Genomic DNA, 19,305 nt, shown 5'->3' with positions numbered 1-19,305 from the left:
CCAATGGTGCAGCAGATCATAATTCATAATTTTGGGGTCTAATTTTTGATAACAGGAGTACAGCCGCAGGACCACAGATCAGCAAATCAGTGTAGTTACATGAATGCCAAGAGGAGTAGTTTGAGCTGGATGGTAGTTTTAATTTTGTTCTTGTTAGATGTCTAATAGCAGTTAGCACTGAAAAGCCAAGAATACTTCAAAGCATCAACAGTAATAGATTTTAATAGTTTTAGTAACCCAAAGTGTCCTCCTTCCTTGACTATCTATCCTGCCCCCTCTTTGATGTATACTAATCCTCAGTCTCTTCACTCCCTGCCAGTCCTCTCTCAGCTTTTCCCTAGAATGAAGCTAGATTAGATTAGCACCATGAGCAATTTTCTTATCTTAGAATGGAGTTCCTATAATAAATCCTTTAGTTTGTTTCTCCAATATCTTGCTCCATGACAGTTAAAGTGGTGTCAAACTGCATTAATTCTACTGTAGATGCATCCTCTGCCTGCATAGAGATCCCTCCAGACCATCTTAACTGACAACAAAAATAACTCTTGGGAAAAAATGTAGTTCTGTGATTCTAATATCACGTTTTTTCTCCTGTCTGCTTTTTAACATGTTTGCCTGATGATAAAGCCACTGAAGCGTCAGAAGATTGCATCGTTTATTTTGTGCATTTTGACTGACCAATGAAGGTAGTGTTGTTTTGTGGCTTTGGGATTTCATTGTAACATACTCAGATGGAAGGAGTAACACTAAAAGAAAAGTAATACAGTATTTATTGTGAAACAAATTATCCAGATAGATATACAAAGACAAATTCAATAAAATAAAACACTGCCATATACATGTAAGCAAAACAGATTATTAAATGATATTAAACTAAAATTCCTAATGCTCTAAAAACAATCCAGTTTATGGTTGAGGTTTAGATAGCATATCTCTATGCATCCTGTTTACCTTTCTAGGGCCCAGTGCACTTGGAAATCATATCATTTTTCCTGTTACCTACATTAGTAATCCAGATGCCAGCATCCAACTTTGGAGCACTAATGGTAACTGGATTGTTGCATCTCTGGAAGAAATTACTACAAATTTTTAAACTTTCATGGGTCACAATTTTCATCAAAAATTAATGCCATTAGCATTATAAGTACAAATTTAACTACTATCAAAGCCAGTTTTGATCATAGTCTTTTTTGAAGTGACCAGAGAGCATGCACTGTACTGGGAACACACAAATACTTCATTTCTAAAAATGTGCAAGCAACTCTAGATTTGCCACTAGGTGGCGAAGGTACAGTTCCAGATACTTGTTTACGCACAACACTAAAATGGAAAGTGAAAGTTGAACATCCAATTGCTTCCTGAAAGCTGCTTCTAAAAATAGTGTCGAACTTTGGATAGTACAGAAGGTGAATTTGGTAAGTTTACACTTGATGGAATTTGCATTTTGAAAATAGCATTAGAGGAAGTAAAGCTCTGGAATGTCTCTTGGGTTTTTTTTTTTTCAGTTTGAACAGAACTCCTATTTTCGAACTGTACTCCTATTTGGGATAGCTGGCGACTTTAATTCATTGCCACAAAAACAATTAAGAACTCAGCGGCTCCTTAAAATATAACAAGGATCAATCCACCACTATTGATCGTATCACTGAACTATGTATAGTTTTCTAGATGGAGAGCTTTTCAACAGTAGGTTGAGCAATTGTACAGGAGCCCTTAGAAGATCTAGAACTTCTGTCATATCTGCTGGAACAGTTCTTAGCAAATATCTGAGACAAAATAGATTTACTCCCTTTCACTCTTCTTCCCATTAATTGTAGAAGTATCATGTGGTTCATTAAGACCATTCCTTATGGACATAAACATTACAGTGTATTTGTTTTCACCACACAAAGGGACTGGTAAAGATGAGTCATTACTGAATGTGATGTGAGGTGTCTGTTAGCATTCACAAAAGAAAACGCATCAACTAGATTTCTCCTCTTTCACACTCAAGGCTAATAGTCCCATTCTTAATAAGTGATTGTAACTGAAAAGCAACAGTTGATGTAACAGTGCTAAACTACTACCAATCCTCTTCAGTGAGGGTGAGCAAAGTCCCATCAGTTCTAAGCTGCATAGTAAATAATGAAGAAACATAGGAATTGCTGCAGTCCAGTGTCCAAAGGATCACACTTGGGCCATTTTTGTATTGATTTGTGAAAGCACATTTACGCATCCTAAGAATAAGAAACTGTTTTAGCTTAAGAGCTAAATTCAATTTCAGATATATTTCAGAAGTGGAGCAAAGACAAAAATACAGAATAAAAACACAAGCATATTTAATTCAGAGGGCTGTTCTGCCAGTGACTAAGGTCTGGGAGAGGCATTTCAGTCTTCCCTTATTTAAAATTACAGAATTTAAAATAGTCCAAAATCTGAAATTGTCCCCATGGTGGCTGAATTAATGACACCTTCGCTTTCTGATGGTTCAATATATGTACACAAATGTGCTTCATGCACAACATTATTAAATATTTTCTATGAAATTCCCTCCAGGCTATGTGTATAAGGGTGCATGTGAAACATAAATGAATGTCATGTTTAATATATTGCATCACATCTTTAACATAACTCATTATGTATGCATACCGTGTTTCCCCGAAAATAAGACAGTGTCTTATATTAATTTTTGCTCCCAAAGATGCACTAGGTCTTATTTTCAGGGGATGTCTTATTTTTCCATGAAGAAGAATTCACATTTATTGTTGAACAAAAAATGAACATTTATTATATACTGTACAGTAGTTGTCATCACAAACCAGGATAACCAAACAAACTGTGAATCTTATCAATAATTTCTTGCTACTACAATTATTTCCATGTACAGCAATCTATGGTATGTATATTTACCAATCCTGCATGCTCTCGTGTTCTGTTCAATGGGCATGCTTCCAAACAAAAACTTCGCTAGGTCTTACTTTCGGGGGAGGCCTTATATTTAGCAATTCAGCAAAACCTCTACTAGGTCTTATTTTATGGGGATGTCTTATTTTTGGGGAAACCGGGTATGCAGGGGCCCCTGGTGGCACAGTGTGTTAAAGCGCTGAGCTGCTGAACTTGCGGACCAAAAGGTCCCAGGTTCAAATCCCGGGAGTGGAATGAGTGCCCGCTGTTAGCCCCAGCTCCTGCCAACCTAGCAGTTCAAAAACATGCAAATGTGAGTAGATCAATAGGTACCACTCCGGCGGGAAGGTAACAGCGCTCCATGCAGTCATGCCAGCCACATGACCTTGGAGGTGTCTATGGACAACACCGGCCCTTCGGCTTAGAAATGGAGATGAGCACCAACCCCCAGAGTCAGTCACGACTGGACTTAACGTCGGGGAAACCTTTACCTTTTTATGCATATGCAAATCCAAAACACTTAAGATAAAAGATACACAATTTATACATTATTATTATTATTATTATTATTATTATTATTATTATTATTACTATTATTACTTATACCCCACTTTATCTTTCCTGAAGGATACTCAAAGCGGCTTAGCATAAAAGTATTAGCATACAATTTAAAATATACAAATATGCAAACATTAAAACAAAATTAAATATAAATAGCATTAAAATGTCTCAATTAAAAACCATCAAAACATATTCAACGTTAAAAACCACAGCATGTTCACAAATGACACAGTGTTCATAAGAAAATAAATTCTTCTGGCAATTTCATTTATGGTTTGTTAATCCCCCCCCCCCCCCAATCTTCATTTTGTCAGTTAGTATTTATTATTATTGTATTTATTTATACCCCGCTTTATCTCTCCTGAAGGGTTCTCAAAGCGAATGCAAAGTTGTAGCACCTCTGCCCAAGTAAGACAGGGATTGCTTCTGTTTTTAATTTATATGAGTCACTCTGAGAGACAATAATTGCCTATTTTCTTCTAGCAAAAGATTCTTTTTCCAACACCTGCCTTCTCAGCGAGATGAGTGGTGAACCTTTCTTTTCTCCATTTTTCTGGGCAGTATATATACCCCTCTCAATGTTTTTGGCGCCAACAGTCCAATAAGTAGCAACCGGGGACTCTCATATCAGTGAGATGATGAACCCATTCCATAGTTTTATGTGAAGTATCCAAGGTGCTGAACTAGGTCCTCAAAATAGTTTCAGTGCCAGGAATAATCCCATTAAAATTCCTTCTAAATCTCTGGGCATATTCATCACCTCACAACCATAGAAGTCACCAGTCTCCACTGCAGCCAACTGTGATGGATTATGAGAGTTTCAGTTAGTCTAGAGCAGTGGTTCCCAAACTTATTTTGCCTGCTGCCCCCTTTCCAGAAAAAATATAACTCAGTGCCCCCTGGAAAGGGGGGCGTGGCTTAGAGGGGTGGGCTTGGCTCCTGCTCAAGAGGGCGGGGCTGAGCCTCTCCCCTAGTCCAAGATGCAGGGCTGGCAGGGGGAGGTGGGCGGGGCCACAAATGGGTGGCCAGGACTGGGATGGGTGGAGTTACGAGCTCTGAGGCAGGGTTGAGCTTCTATCCCTGTCCTGCAGTGCTTGCGAGGATACAAGAGGCGGGGCTAGAGGAGGGGACGGGGCCTCTTCCCAAGTGCCTGACAGGGCTGAATCTATACCCCACCCCCGTGTTCTAACAAGCACCTCAAGGGAGGTATATAGAGGCTCAGCCCTGTCTCGTGCTCTTGGGAAGAGGCCTCGCCCCACCCCTAGCCCCGCCATTTAGTCCTAAAAGGCCTCTCAGGAGAGGTATAGAGGCTCAGCCCTGTCTCGGACTCTTGGAAGGAGGCCCCGCCTCGTTCCCTAGCTCCGCCCTCAGTGTCCCAACAAGCGCCTCAAGAGAGGTATAGATTCTCAGCCCTGTCTCGGGCTCTTGGGAAGAAACTACGACCACTCTCTAGCTCCGCACCCTGTGTGTTCTAACAGACACCTCAGGTGCTCAGCCCTGTCTCCGGCACTTAAGAAGAGGCCCCGCCCCTCCTCTGGCCCCACTCCCGTGTCCTAATAGTTGCCATCACCACTACCCTGGATCGCTCCAGCGCCCACCGGGGGGCGGTAGCGCCCACTTTGGGAATCACTGGTCTAGAGAGCCACATATTGCCTGCTGCAAATATGCACCTTACTTCTAATTAACCAGAGGCAGAAAGAACAAAGAAATGGAGGTGAAGGGATAATTGAAGTAGGCATAAGGGTGCATAAATAGAGCTAGGGTGACAAATAACAGAAAAAGAAATATTGGCTTGGTAAAAGAAAAGTAGACCATAATTGTTTGGAAGAGCGTGTGTTCCACTGAGATCAGTTTCACATGTATATTCTAAACATTTAGGGAGTTCCTTTTATAGCCCAATACTAAACATATTTGGTCAGTAATAAGTCACAGTAACTTTGGTAAGACTTTGTCCCAGGTAGGTATAACTAGGATTTTGTGAATTTACAATATTCATGGAGAGTACCACTATGGGTCATCCCAATTTTATATTCCCTTTCATTTTTTTTCTTAATAGATTCAACAAGCCATCCAGCTCAATACTGGATGAAATGCCCTGCTTTCTCAGAGAACAACTACCTGAAGAAGACTTTGAAGAAAACTTTAACAATACAGTATTAGTCAGAAAAACCTTAATCCTGTTTAGTTTTAAAAAGAGGAGCAGTATTCTTTGGAAGACATGGGGTTATGCCTACAATGATCCTGGTAACCAACATGCTGAATGTTTGGTTTTGAGTAATATTGAACAATTCATCGCAGAAAATCAGATCAAAGGAAAATATAAAATGACTTTCTTTATGTCACACACTCCTTGCCATAAATGCAGTGATAAGATAGCATCTTTCTTAGTTTCAAGAAAAGGGTTGTCCATGGAAATAAAAGCTTCAAGACCATATTTTTTAAATGAAGGACGAAAAGGCCTCTATCTTCTGAAGAGGATTGGCGTCCTACTCAAAATGATGGACAGATCTGATTTTGAAGAATGCTTCTATTTATTTGTGCACCCATTAAAGACATTCACTCCATGGTCAGATTTGGATGAGCAAAGCAAGAAGAACATGGATGATCTGGCAGCACTTTGGAAACAGGCAATGGATGACAATTTTATAGTAAGTTGGAGAAGCATTTGCACTGCTGCCACTAAAGCACTTTCATAAAACTTTTAAGGTCATATACCATATAAGGTTATGTACAAAGCAACAGGGTACTTAGCAAAGTTGAACAAGAACAGAGCTTTTAAAAATTGTATAGAGTTGCTTCATCTTACAGGACAGGGGAGTGTAATCTACTATTCCCATAATCCGGGGGGGGGGGGGGGGTGGTTTAGAAGTTGTAATCAACAGAAATGTCAGTTTCTGAAAATAGTTGTTCAGTGGTTGAGAACAGCGTCTTCTAAAGACATATTCTGAGGCGCATCAATTATTGTGATTTCCATTCAGTTTTGATAAAAAATACATCTTTGGCATTGTGCTGCCTACAAAGGAAACCGAAATACAGGGGAAGGGGATTAATTGGTGCAAAACCACTATTGCTAATTATTTCCAGAATTAAAAAAATGGAAACTTACTAATGTTTTGTAAAATTCAGTCCAGTTAATGTATGACTAGGCATCTATGACTCTCTCCCCTGCCTCAGATATTGTTGGACCATGATGTTCAGCTTTCCCCATCTTTGGTTATGCTGGCTAGGGTTGCTAAGAATTGGTTCAACAACATCTGGAGGGCCATGGGCTTCCCACACCAGTGTCAATGGAGTGCAAAACATTTATATCAATCTTGAATGCAGAAGAGTGATGGTGGGATAAAAACAACTGAAAGTGTCTCTTTTTTTCCTAATCACTGCCAAGTTATTGTTGTGTGCCTTATAGTCATTTCTGACTGATGCGACACTAAGGCAATCTTATTTTGGCAGAGTGAGTTTGCCCTTGCCTTCCTCTGAGGCTGAGATTATGTCACTTGCCCAGGGTCACCCAGTGGGTCTCCATGTCTGAGTGAGAATTCAATCTCTGGTCTGAAAAGTCTTAGTACACGATACTGGCAAAAAATCAGAATGAAGGCAGGCAACAACAAATGTCAAGAGATGTAATTCCGGATTTGCAAAACTTTTAAAATTCATAACATTATAGAGAGGCTTTGCGGCCTTCCTGAAATTCTTATCTAGAAAGCTTCCAGAGAAAATAATTCACGCAGCAACAGTAGCAGCAATAATAGTATCCTTGCCAATAATATTGACCAGAAAAGGGTTAGGCTAATGACAGTGATCATATACATCTGTGAACTGCTGTTGATTTCTGAACCACATTACAACTTGGCACATGCTTTTCAGCTTGATTGAATCAAACATGTTTTTCCACTGTTCCATCCCAACATGGTTTTAAAAATTTGTTTTGTCCCAGGAAAATGAAAAGAAGACAGAAGAAAAGACCAGAAAGGAAATTAAAATATGTATCCATGACAGCACGATCGAGTCATTAATCATTTCTGGTAATACTAACATTTTATTAAAAATATTAAGAATGCAGTTCCACTAATCAAAAATTTGTATGAAGAAGTACTTACCAATAGTAAGAGAAGTGAAAGTTGTATTGTTAGTCCACATGGTGTTTGGCAGCACATCCTGACACTGTAATAACTGAAATTGTCACAAAAAATGATCTGGACAAACCAAAGAATCTATAAATAGTTACCTAGCACCATTGTAAATTGACCTTGAATGAAGAGAAGATTGCTGTTGGGCGATCAGAGTTGGGATAATAATTTTTACAAAGCAATTCAAATGTGCCCATAAAAAGACTTTTTCCTGTTCCATTTTCACATTTGTCTCCATTGTCCCAGAATGACACATTTGTAATTTCAAGCTTATACACAAAATTAAGGTATTATTTATCTGCTGATAATTGGGTTTTAAAACAACTGCTAGGAGCAAGGGCCAGAATCTGGTGTGAATATTTTCCACTAGTGGTATTGGAAGGGTAGCAATCCTCCATTCCATTCCCGAAAGGTGGGGGAATGCTGTTGTGGCACGTAGTAGTGTGACATTAGATGCTTGCAAAATTATTGTTATTACAGTGTTCCCTCACTTATCGCGGTGGTTAGGTTCCAGGACCACCAGCAATAAGTGAAAATCTGCGAAGTACAGACACTATATTTATTTTAATATTTATACATTATTTTAGTAGTTATACTATTTTAAGTCTTTATCAACCAATCGTGTGTTGATAAATCTCCTCCTTCTCATCCTGTTGCCACTTGGGCTCCTTTTCTCTCCCGTTGCCTTCTCCTTCCTCCCATCTTTAGGCTGTAAATTGTAAATTTTTATGATTTATAATAGTCTTTTAGAGTTTATTGAAAAACCGCGAAACAGCGAATCCACGAAAAGTGAACCGCAAAGTAGTGAGGGAACACTGCATTGTAACTGTTGTTATTCATACACGGTCAGCCCTCCATATCCACAGATTTCGTGTCTATGGATTCAGTCATCCACAGCTTGAAAGTGTACACCAAAATAAAAACCCCAACTGCAACCTTTGATTTTGCCACTTCATATAAGGGATATCATTCTACTGTACATCACTATATAGAATGGGACTTCTATCAATGGATTTTGATATCAATGAGGGGTCCTGGAAGCAAACCCCAGTGGATACCACGGTGGCTTAGAGAATATTAAAACCAGAACAGATTTTTAAAATATCAGTAAAAGCATATGTATTTGTTTTTCTAACTAGCAGCAAAACAATATGTACAGGCAGTCCTCAAGTTATGAACAAGATTCTGTAGGTTTGTTCTTAAGCTGAATTTCTTTGTAAGTCAGAACAGGTACATTTTTAAAATTTAAATCCAGCCGTGTGTGTGTGTGTGTGTACATACATACATAGTACACACGCATATACACGCATGTGGTGTTTGTTTTTCTGTTTTTGCCCTTGTTCAGAAGATTTCGCCTCACTTTCTGTCCCTGTGAGAATTGGAAAAAAATGTCTTGTGGAAACAAGGTTTGGTGAGAAAGCTTCAGCGGAGACCCCTTTTTCCTGTGATAACTCTTTCAGGGGTGAATTTTCCTTCCTATGGATAGATTTCTCTCACTTCTGGTTCTTAACTATTAGTCATTTGTAAGTCAGGTGTTTGTAATTCGGGGACTGCCTATATATAATTAAAATCATTTAAAAATTAAAATAATTTTAAAAACCCAAAATGACACACCATTAAAATCTTTTGGAATTGTTTCCTAAGAGGCCATTGGAAGAATATCTGTTTTCACTTAGTAACAGAAGGCGAGCAATGTGGGTGGATCTATCCTTGTGAAAAAAACCCTCCCTGTTCCAAAATCTGGGAGGAGCTGCCTTCAAGAAGGCCTTCTTCCTTGTAGCCACCAGACAAGTAAGGGAAGGTTGTGGAACTGAGAGAAGGGTCACAGTGTTTCTGTTTCACCTAGTACAATAGAAATGTAAGCCAGCTATTCGAAGCACCAAATGTGATTGCAATGGCTGTTTTCTAAATAATTTTAGATTTTGCTGCATCACAACTTGATGTCGATGAAGTTTTGGAGAGTCCATGTGAAATACCAGAAGTGGAAAGATTTCAGCTAGGTCCAGAGACTCCTCAGAAGATGACTTGCTCTGATAAAGCAACAGAAGCTGTCCAGAGTGGTAAAAGGAAACTTGAATTCTAGGAGAACTAGAAGGCATGAATATAGGTTTTCCTCTTAGATCTTCACTTTGTCATTAGCCTGCAACAAAGTGCTGATCCGGTATTTCTTCCTCTTCCTCCCATTCTCCTCTTCCTCCTTAATTGATATCCTGGCTTTCTCCTTATTTCCTATGCTGAGTGCTGGCGTTTGAATGTCTTTGATATAGGGATTAGTTCTTGGACTTTTGAGTCGTACAGGTTTGCCATCTTTGTCAGTGCAAACATTGGGTCACTTCTGAAACTTCTAGAAGCCATATGTACAAATGTTGAAAACAGCTATCCAAATGGAATGTTACTCCAAATGGTATGTAACTGCAGTGTCTAAAATATGGAATGTTAGTATATTTACCTCTTGATGTAAACATTACTTTTCTGCAATACAACTCCCAGAATCTGTCAGGAAGACACTCAAATATACAAATTGGTGGGGGGGGGGGGGGGGCTTTCCTGGAGCAAACATACTAATTTTTCCCCAATAGTAAAATCTGGGGCAAATCTGGGGCCTTAGAGGAATTCTAAAGAGGTGTATAGGCTTCTGAAACAGATCTATGGGCCATAGTCTAGCCCGTAGTTTCCCACCTCTTTGAAATCTCTGCTTCTTTGTTGAATTAGATTTCTGCAACTTCCAAGCCAAACGCTGCTTGCAAACCTATGTTCTATGCCCTGCTAAGATTCCAATTTCTTGTTGCTATTATTGTTTGAAATCCTAAACTGGCAACAGTTTTTATCAAGCCCCTGGCAGGTAAGCTGATGAGAATTATTTTTTTGAAATCGTGTAACTCGCCGTATGAATCAGCTGCACTGGCTACTGGTTCATTTTTGGGCAGAATTTAAAATTCTGGTTTTGAGCTTTAAAGCCCTACACAACTTGGGTCTGGACTATCTGAAGGCCCATTCCACACAGCTGAATAAAATCCCACATGTTCTGCTTTGGAATATATGGCAGTGTGGACTCAGATATTGTGGGATTTTTCTGCCTTGATATTCTGGGTTATATGGCTGTGTGAAGGGCCCTGAATCTCCTCATACAAGACAGTACAAGTGTGAACATTTGCAGAGGAAGGCATTCTCCCAGGTCCCTTTACAATGCCATATAATATCCAGATTATCTGCTTTGAACTGGATTATATTATATAGAAGAGCCCTAAAAACATGGCTATGTGCTCAGGCCTTTAACCAATAAACAACAAAGATGACCTGGACTGTTTTATGGCTAAAGCATGAGGATTGTGGATGAACGGATTTAACCATATGTATTATATTTTTATATTGTATTGTTTTTAATGGATTTTATATATTGTTATGATTTTAACTATGTGTCGGCATTGAATTGTTGCCAATTGTGTAAGCCGCCCTGAGTCCCTTCGGGTGAGAAGGGCGGGATATAAATGTAAATAAATATATGGCAGTGTAGAAGGGGCCTCAGTCTCACCAGCTTTACAGAACCATTTGATGAAGACTTGGGAGAGAGTCTGTTCCGTGGCTGCTCCCAGCAAACTCCCTCCCACAGGAAGTCCAGTTGGCCCCCTCCTTGAACTTTTTCTGCTGGGAGGTGAAGACATTTTTGTTTAGACAAGCTTTTGAAGTATAAATTTTAACTATGGAATTCTAGTGTGTAAGAGAGTGATGTGTATTTTAAAGTTATGCTTTAGGTGTTTTAACGGTGTTAAATCCTATTTTAATAATTATGATATTTAATTTACTTTAACTTTTGTAATTATGCTTTAGCTATATCTTTTAAAAAATATTGTAAGCAGCCTGAATCCCAGTTTGGAAGAAAGGTAGGGTACAGATTATTAAGGATTTATGATGACAAGTGGAAGCTCTTATGTGTGCCCGCGATCCAGAATCATCCGCAGAACAATAACATGCCACAAAGGTTTGCAAAACAAAAATACAGGAACTTTACTAATTCCAAGACATAAAAAAGTAGTATATACAATGGTCCCTCTGATCACTTACAGAAGTCTACTACGGTCATAATCAGCCCTTTCTCGGTCCACAAATCAATCCCCAGGTCTTTGCAGACTCAGCCAATTGGCTTCATGCACTTTATTTTCCAGTTAATACACACACAGCACAGTGCCTTTGCAAACCATGACACAAATTTGATAGATAGATAGATTGATAGATAGCTTTTATCATATTTTGTAAATTGCTTATAATCAAGATGGAAACAGCATGAGATCTAAATAGACTGAATAACATCAGGAACCTAAGCTGATATTTTCATCCATTGAGTCCCAGCTTTTCTGCGCATCACTCTTCAGAGTGGACACTTGTATATTTATGTATTCAACATTCTTGCTGTCATAGACAGAACGCCACCAAATAGAGTACAACACAGTTTATTAAAGTTACAGAACTAAAAAATGCCCGTAGGAAGCAAAGGACTAGGCAAACACTTGTCTTCAGTGTGAAAAGTAACAGAAACAGCTCCGTTTGAATTAAAACGGTTCGAAAGGATAAACCGGATTAAACAGGAGTTTAATCCGGGTTAAAGCAAAAGTGCTTACTTCAGCCTGACAATTTAAACAAACAAAAGTTGGTAAACAGAGGTCAAAATGAACACAAAAACTGGCAGCAGATTCCTCTCTGCTACTCAAAAGCTACAGATGAGTAACTCAGGCTGTTTACTCCTCCGTGCAACGAGCGAAATCCGGGTCCAGGCACATCAATCAGGGTAACGGCGGTCAGCAGGGTCCCAATCCGGTCGAAGGTCGAAAGCCAAGTGCAGACGTCTAAAGTTCCACAAGTTCCACCGATAGCCACAGAAGGGATAGTCCAAGGTCGTAGTCAGTCAGTCAGTCCAGCGTCAATCCAGAGTAGGTAATTAATGTCCGTCAAAAAGACGACGGAGGTCCAAGCTATCAAGATTAAACACAAGTTGCACAGAAAAACCCCACACAGTTCCTCCCGCCGTCTATGCCCAGTGTCCTTGGTAACTTACGTATCCAGCAACGAATCACACCCGTCTTCAGGAAGTTCCCCAACAAGAGCCCAAGCGTTCGTCCAGATTACCTTGCCCAACGCAATTAGCCATTGATCCTAAACCCCATTTTATCCCAGTTCATAACTCCTCATCGCTGTCAGCTGCTATCCTAATTCCAGGTGCCTCCTCATCATCATCCTCATCAGAGCTAAAACACCTTTGACTACACCCCACAGCATCCCCAGCTGTGGATCCCGCTCCATCCCTCCAGCCCGTCCATGGGTCTGATCCTGCAACCCGCCAATCGCCTCCCATGTTATCATTGCCGGTGACACCCAAATCCTCCCTCACACGAGTCCACTCCATGTCATCCTCCTCTGAGCTAACCATCTCTTCCTCCATTCCCTCGGTAAAACCCTCAAATGAGTCTTCATCTGTTGGTTCATCTGTTGGTATTTTGCACAGTATTCAAGACAGCTATGTATTATTTTAATGCTTTTAAATAAAGGTGTGAGACTTACCAGAAAAGTCTGAAAAGTGATTGATTTCTGAATAAATCTGGGAATTTCCCTATCTCTTTTGCTATGGGTAAATTATGGAGATTAATAGAAAATATAAGTGCTTATTCCTGATGCAAGGAAATCTATAACATTTCCTAGTAAATTACCAGAAATGATTGGGGCAGGAAGTGTGCTTTGGATATTTACCAGGGTTGCAAGAGTCATTGTCAGCTCTCCTGAAAAACCAGTTTCCTTGGCCTTTGCCTCACCATAACTGTCATCCAGGAGGTATTCCTTTGGGTTACATAAAGGGCAAGCAAAACCACACAACTGTTCCATTGAGAGAACGGCAGTGTTTCGTCCCTTTCTCTGACCCCCCCCCCCTTTTTTTTCAATTTGCTTGTGATAGGAGTACTAATACTATTTGGCCGCACTGCAGTGTAGCTGTTGCATTACACATGGGGACCTATTTGCCCATTGGTATTTCACTATAACCACTATGGTGGTATCCTATGGAATCCTGAGGTTTGTAGTTTTTTAAAGTACAAGAGAAGCTCTCTGGCTCAGAATTATAAATGTCCCTAAACTGTCAATCCCAGGATTCCATACAATGAAACCATAGTGGTTAAAATCGAATAACAATACTATAATTCCGTAATATAAATGGGCACTCAAGTCATTATAAGAACTTTTGTAACATTTTAAGAATTGGTAATCTGCATGTTTTCATATACCTTTTCTCTCTCCATGCCCTTTTCATTTTGTGTTGAGTCTTTTTAGATTGTTTGCTTGTTTGTCAAGAATGTCTATATGGTTTTAATCAATGATAAACAGGGAAAGAAATATTGGATTTAGACCACACATTTAGCCTTGGTATCTCTAACCAGTAGATGTCAGAAAACATTGTGGGGGAGAACATTTAGGACATTTAATACCACAGGCACACTATAGAAGATTTGTCATTCTAATTCTTATGATGTGTCAGATGGCTAATGCTGCATGTTGTGAACTAAGCAAAGAAATAATGCTTTCAAGCAGAAGATTTATTTGATTTAATAAAAACCGTTTACATACACTTGGAAAAAAATCTTCCTGAAGTCAATAAAAACCCCTTCTAAAGAAATGTATGCAGGATTAACCATTGCAAAAATCTTGGGTTTATGGATGTTTGTAAAAGATAGATAGATAGATAGATAGATAGATAGATAGATAGATAGATAGATAGATAGAGATAGATAGTTCCTAGAATGCCATGCTAGGGTGATGGTAGGTTAAGACCGGGAATGTGTTTTTTTGCTCTTTTATGTTATTGCTTTATATGATTGAATGTTTTATACTATTTGTATTGCTTAATTTATTGTATTGTGTGGCATTTAATATTTGCCTTTTTATGTTGTAAGTCATCCTGAATCCCCACAGGGAAATGGGGCAGAATATAAAGAAAGTTTGTTGTTGTTGGAAGAAGAAGAAAGCATACAAACGTGCATGATGTGTTAACTACAAGAGTAATAATTATTGTAAATAACATGTACTGCTTTTTGTTTTGATCTATTTTTTTCAAAAACAAACAAATTTTCCAGAATATGTTGCCACAGATCCAGGCATCATCCATTTGTAAAATACTCATGCTAGATATTCCTTTGGCTGCTTAGTGACATAATTTGAGACTCAGCTAGAAGAGTGGTGAGGAATGTAGAACTCTCCAGTTGTAGCTCCTCAAAGGTTTTATGAGTTGTCAAAGACTACATCTATTTTTGCGGTTGGCAAATTAGAGAGACCTGGCTTTCTTTTGAGTGTTGACCTAAAAATCAGGGAGACCAGGGATCAAATCTATGCTCAGCTATCAAATCCAATTGGATGACATTGGATAAGTCACACTTTCTCAGCCTCAGAGGAAGGCAATGGCAAGCCCTCTCAGAAAAATCTTGTTGACAAAATCCTGTGATAGGGTTGCCTTAGAGTTATTATAAATCAAAAACAACTTGAAGGTACACAACAATAAGAACAAAAGCAGTTTGCAATGTACTTTTTGTTGTGACTCAGCTAGAGCTTCAGAGTGATTCTGATGGGGATTATGAGATTCAGGTTCAAGATGATGAGATTCAGGTTCAAGATTACTCTGATGGGAATTATGGGATTCAGGTTCAGAGTGTTCTTGCTGTGGCAGATGAGGAACAGAGAGGCTTTCCCATGGCAGGGAATGGTGTTGATGATTCTGAAGGTGATACTGAAGCTAGCCAGGTGCAAAGGGAGGACAGCTCCCAGTCTGATAGCACGCAGACAGACGCTAATGCTAATGAGCTGTCTGGCCTTGATGAAACAGAATCTTTGGATAGAGCTGGCCATTTGGAATTCAGGATTCGCAGGAGTGCTGGAATAGCAAACAAGAGGGAGGTTAGAGGCCAAAGAAATGTGTTCATGCTATGCAACGGGTATTAAAAGAGTGTACTGAGAGAGGAATCTTTGTCAAAGCAACTTCTCGTTTGAGTCAAGTAGCCAGCTCTTGCTTTCTCGGATTATCTTGCAGCCTTGGTGTATTCATGTTCTTGGGACCTTGTCATGCATTTATGGAACCTTGTTTTATGGCTAACGTTTTCTTGGATTATTCTTTATAGCCTTGTTTTGCAACAATCTTTTGGAACTTTACTTTTGCTTTTTAAGAACTATTATTTTCCTATTTCCTAATAAACTACAGAAGACTTCAACCTGTCTATAGCCTGGTGTATTTAGCAAGGTGAAGCTAACCTGAGGTGAGACACTTTTATGGAAAGAATGAGACACATAATAGGGATGTTGCGGTCCTTGAGATCTGCTGGGGAGGCCCTCCTCTCACTCCCGCCGCTGTCCCAAGCAAAGTTGGTGGGGACGAGGGAGCGGGCCTTCTCAGTAGTGGTGCCCCGGCTCTGGAATGCCCTCCCTAGGAGATTAGGTTGGCCCCTACTCTGCATTCCTTTTGTAAGGAACTCAAAACCTGGTGGTTTCAGTAGGTGTTCGAATGAATCCATTCTGGTTAGCCCACCGACTTTGACCTGATAAATACTGCATAGTCTCATCTTTCCTGATTATGAACCATGTTTAACCTATGAGATTATGGACCCTCGCCCCCCGATAGGAACCTGTTGTGATTATCATTGATTGCTATTTTTATTGTAACATTTTATTTTGTGTAATAATCTGTTTTTATATGGTTATGTATTGTATGTATTATATTGTATGCTGTGTATTACTGTTGTAAACCACCCTGAATCCCTTCTGGGAGATAGAGCAGTATATAAATAAAGTTTTATTATTATTTATTATTTATAAAATCTCCAGACTTTTAGGACTTGGTCTGCTGGAGTGTAGGCCAATGTGTTCCAACCTACATATGATGGATTACTTATTAATCCAAATACTTTAGTCACTTTAAGGAGATAACAGACAGCTTGGGCATATAAACACTCTTAAAACAATGGATGACTACTAGCACAGGATAACTGTCTATTGTGATGACATCCAATTAGCTAACCCCTAAAAAGTTCATTCTGCAATAACTTCCAAAAAGCCAACTTTTCCTCTTATGCTCCCATGCTCATTCCAGCCTCACACATTTCTCTTTACACCAAGTGTGTCAAACCCATTTTCATCAAGGGTCACATCAGCCTCATGGTTGCCTTCAAAGGGCCAGTTGTAATTATAAGACTATATAAATGTAACTATGTTGCTCTGGCATTGAAAGCTTTGTGGGCCACTCACAATGATATGATAGGCCAGATTCAGCCTACAGGCTCACCGTTAAACATGTGTACTTTACACTAATGGAACTACTCTTCCGGAATTATTGAAATCAATAACACTTTTTTAAAATTACACATAGGAAAGAAAATTTATACTTCTATAATCATAAATCCAAAGTTGGATCACAATTACTCAAAGTCTGAAAGTACTGGAATTCTATTAGTGGGCTTGTGCTGGTGTGAATACCATTATGCATGCAATTATAGGAGGTAGTCTAAGTATGTTATGCTAACCAAAGTTGTACCATGCTACAGAATTTATTTATTATTTATTTACTCCATTTATATCCCGCTCTATCTCATCCCAAGGGAGACTCAGAGCAACTTACATCTTGGCAAAATTCAATGCCACATACACATACAAAAAGTAATACATAACATAATTCAACTAAAATCAATAAACATATAAATACAAATTAAAACCATCAAACATGTTGAACACATTAAACTTCCCCCAAGTTTTTATGATAGAACCCATTAGGAAATGACATAGATAACTCAGGAACAAAAATCATGTTACATAGTGTAATATATTATAATAATATACTATAATTATATAATACAATTATAATATTATAATAAATGTAATTATAATATAATATAATGTGCTGCACAATGTCCCTCCGCAAAGACAAAGTTTTGGCAATTTAATCAACTTTCTCCATGTTTTTATGATAAAACCAATAAAATTGTGTTACATGGTGTGGCATGATCAATTCTTCAATAGTGTGTGATCCAGGATAACTCCAGCATAAAATTATGCTGTACAAGAATCTCAGCCAATGTTCAATATGTTACTTTTGGGATAAAGACATTACCATTGGCCAAGTTCTTACACTTAGGAAATGCAACAAAACTTTAATCTTTCTTGTAAAAGGCCACCTCAATTGTTGTTATACAACAGTGGCATTGGCAACTTTGATATACAATGGCAATGAATGAACAACTCCACTTACGCAATTTGAAAATAATATGCTGTTATCACACTGGACAAAAATGTGCAGTTGCTTAGTGGGGTAACTGACACAGGAGTAAGACACCAACAAGCTTTGTTTTCAAAAAAGAAACAGTGTGTTTTAGCACATTGAACAATGTCAGTTCATTATTCATAAAAATGTTTAACAAGTGAGTAGGAGGATTTTTTTTGTTCAATTGAGCCAATTTTCTATTTTTAAACTTGTATTTTTCAAACTAGCTAAAAGGTCATATTGCTCTTAAAGTAGTGAGCAATGTATTGTTTTGAGAAAAGTAACAAGTAAAATACAACAGTTTACATTGCTAAATAATCTTCCAAAGTCAACTATTGGTAGCCTTCTCTCCTTCCAGATGATAACCACTGCTAGCAAGAGCAGCCCTGCTTAAACTTTCTTGTATTTCCAATTTTAGAACAAAAAAGGTTGCAAACCATTAGAGCGTTAATGAACGATTAGCTAACCCCTCACTTTGACCACTGGGGCAAAGTGATGATGATCAACAATTAACATGCTGTATGCATATTTTATAGAATCTGACACATTCAAACCAAAGCAAGATCATCTAACCACTGAATGATAAGGATGAGTATTCATCCTTTTTGTCTTGGAAAGTGCATCTTGTCTTTTGCAACAGTAAAATTTCAGTTAAATGCCACATTGCAGGAGTATAATTTAAAAGCACACACATATCTACATTTTTTTCAATACAAAATTAAAATATTTTAACATAACCAACAAAAATGTGTAACTACTGAACATGGCCATATCATACATCTGAGGAAGTTATCTGTATGCATTATCAAAGGCTTTCATGGCCGGGATCACAGGGTTGTTGTATGTTTTCCGGGCTGTATGGCCATGTTCCAGAAGTATTATCTCCTGACGTTTCACCCACATCTATGGCAGGCATCCTCAGAAGTTGTGAGGTAAGACAGGCATCCTCAGAGGTTGTCATACCTCACAACCTCTGAGGATGCCTGCCATAGATGTGGGCAAAATGTCAGGAGATAATACTTCTGGAACATGGCCATACAGCCCGGAAAACATACAACAACCCTATCTGTATGCACATTGACAGCATTCATTTGAATTAAGATTATTTCTTTCTATTAAGGTCAATTGTGTTCAAAACCTAATTTTGGACTTTTAAAATCCAAACTAGAACAGTTTTCCATTAGTTAAACTGCACAGAATAATATCTCCCTTTGTTCCACTCAACTCTTAACTTCATTAACATCACGTTTAGTGTTTTCCAACAAGTCTTTATAAACTAGACTTGCTGGTTTCTATTTCCTGGCAGATATGATTAATGTTTCCAATACTACAGGGATATCTAAGACATTTATCACTGTTGATCCATACACAGAACTTGGTCTGTGTTGTAGTTGTAAATACTGCCACAGTGGACCTATGGGTAACCAATAAGTAGACTTCAGTATTAAAAAGTACAAA

At 38.7% G+C, this 19,305-nt stretch overlaps 1 non-coding gene across 1 annotated transcript; it reads left to right on the top strand.

The window, feature by feature from the left end:
- The first annotated feature begins 1,284 nt into the window (after nt 1–1,284).
- Nucleotides 1,285–17,383, top strand: LOC103278301 (uncharacterized). The gene is made up of 4 exons (XR_010004368.1): nt 1,285–1,415; nt 5,501–6,092; nt 7,379–7,466; nt 9,491–17,383. It is a non-coding gene; the product is annotated as an uncharacterized LOC103278301 (transcript).
- Nucleotides 17,384–19,305: the final 1,922 nt, after the last annotated feature.

This window comes from Anolis carolinensis, chromosome 3, assembly GCF_035594765.1.
Source record: "Anolis carolinensis isolate JA03-04 chromosome 3, rAnoCar3.1.pri, whole genome shotgun sequence".
Taxonomy (NCBI): domain Eukaryota; kingdom Metazoa; phylum Chordata; class Lepidosauria; order Squamata; family Dactyloidae; genus Anolis; species Anolis carolinensis.
This window is presented reverse-complemented; position numbering and strand designations above follow the sequence as displayed.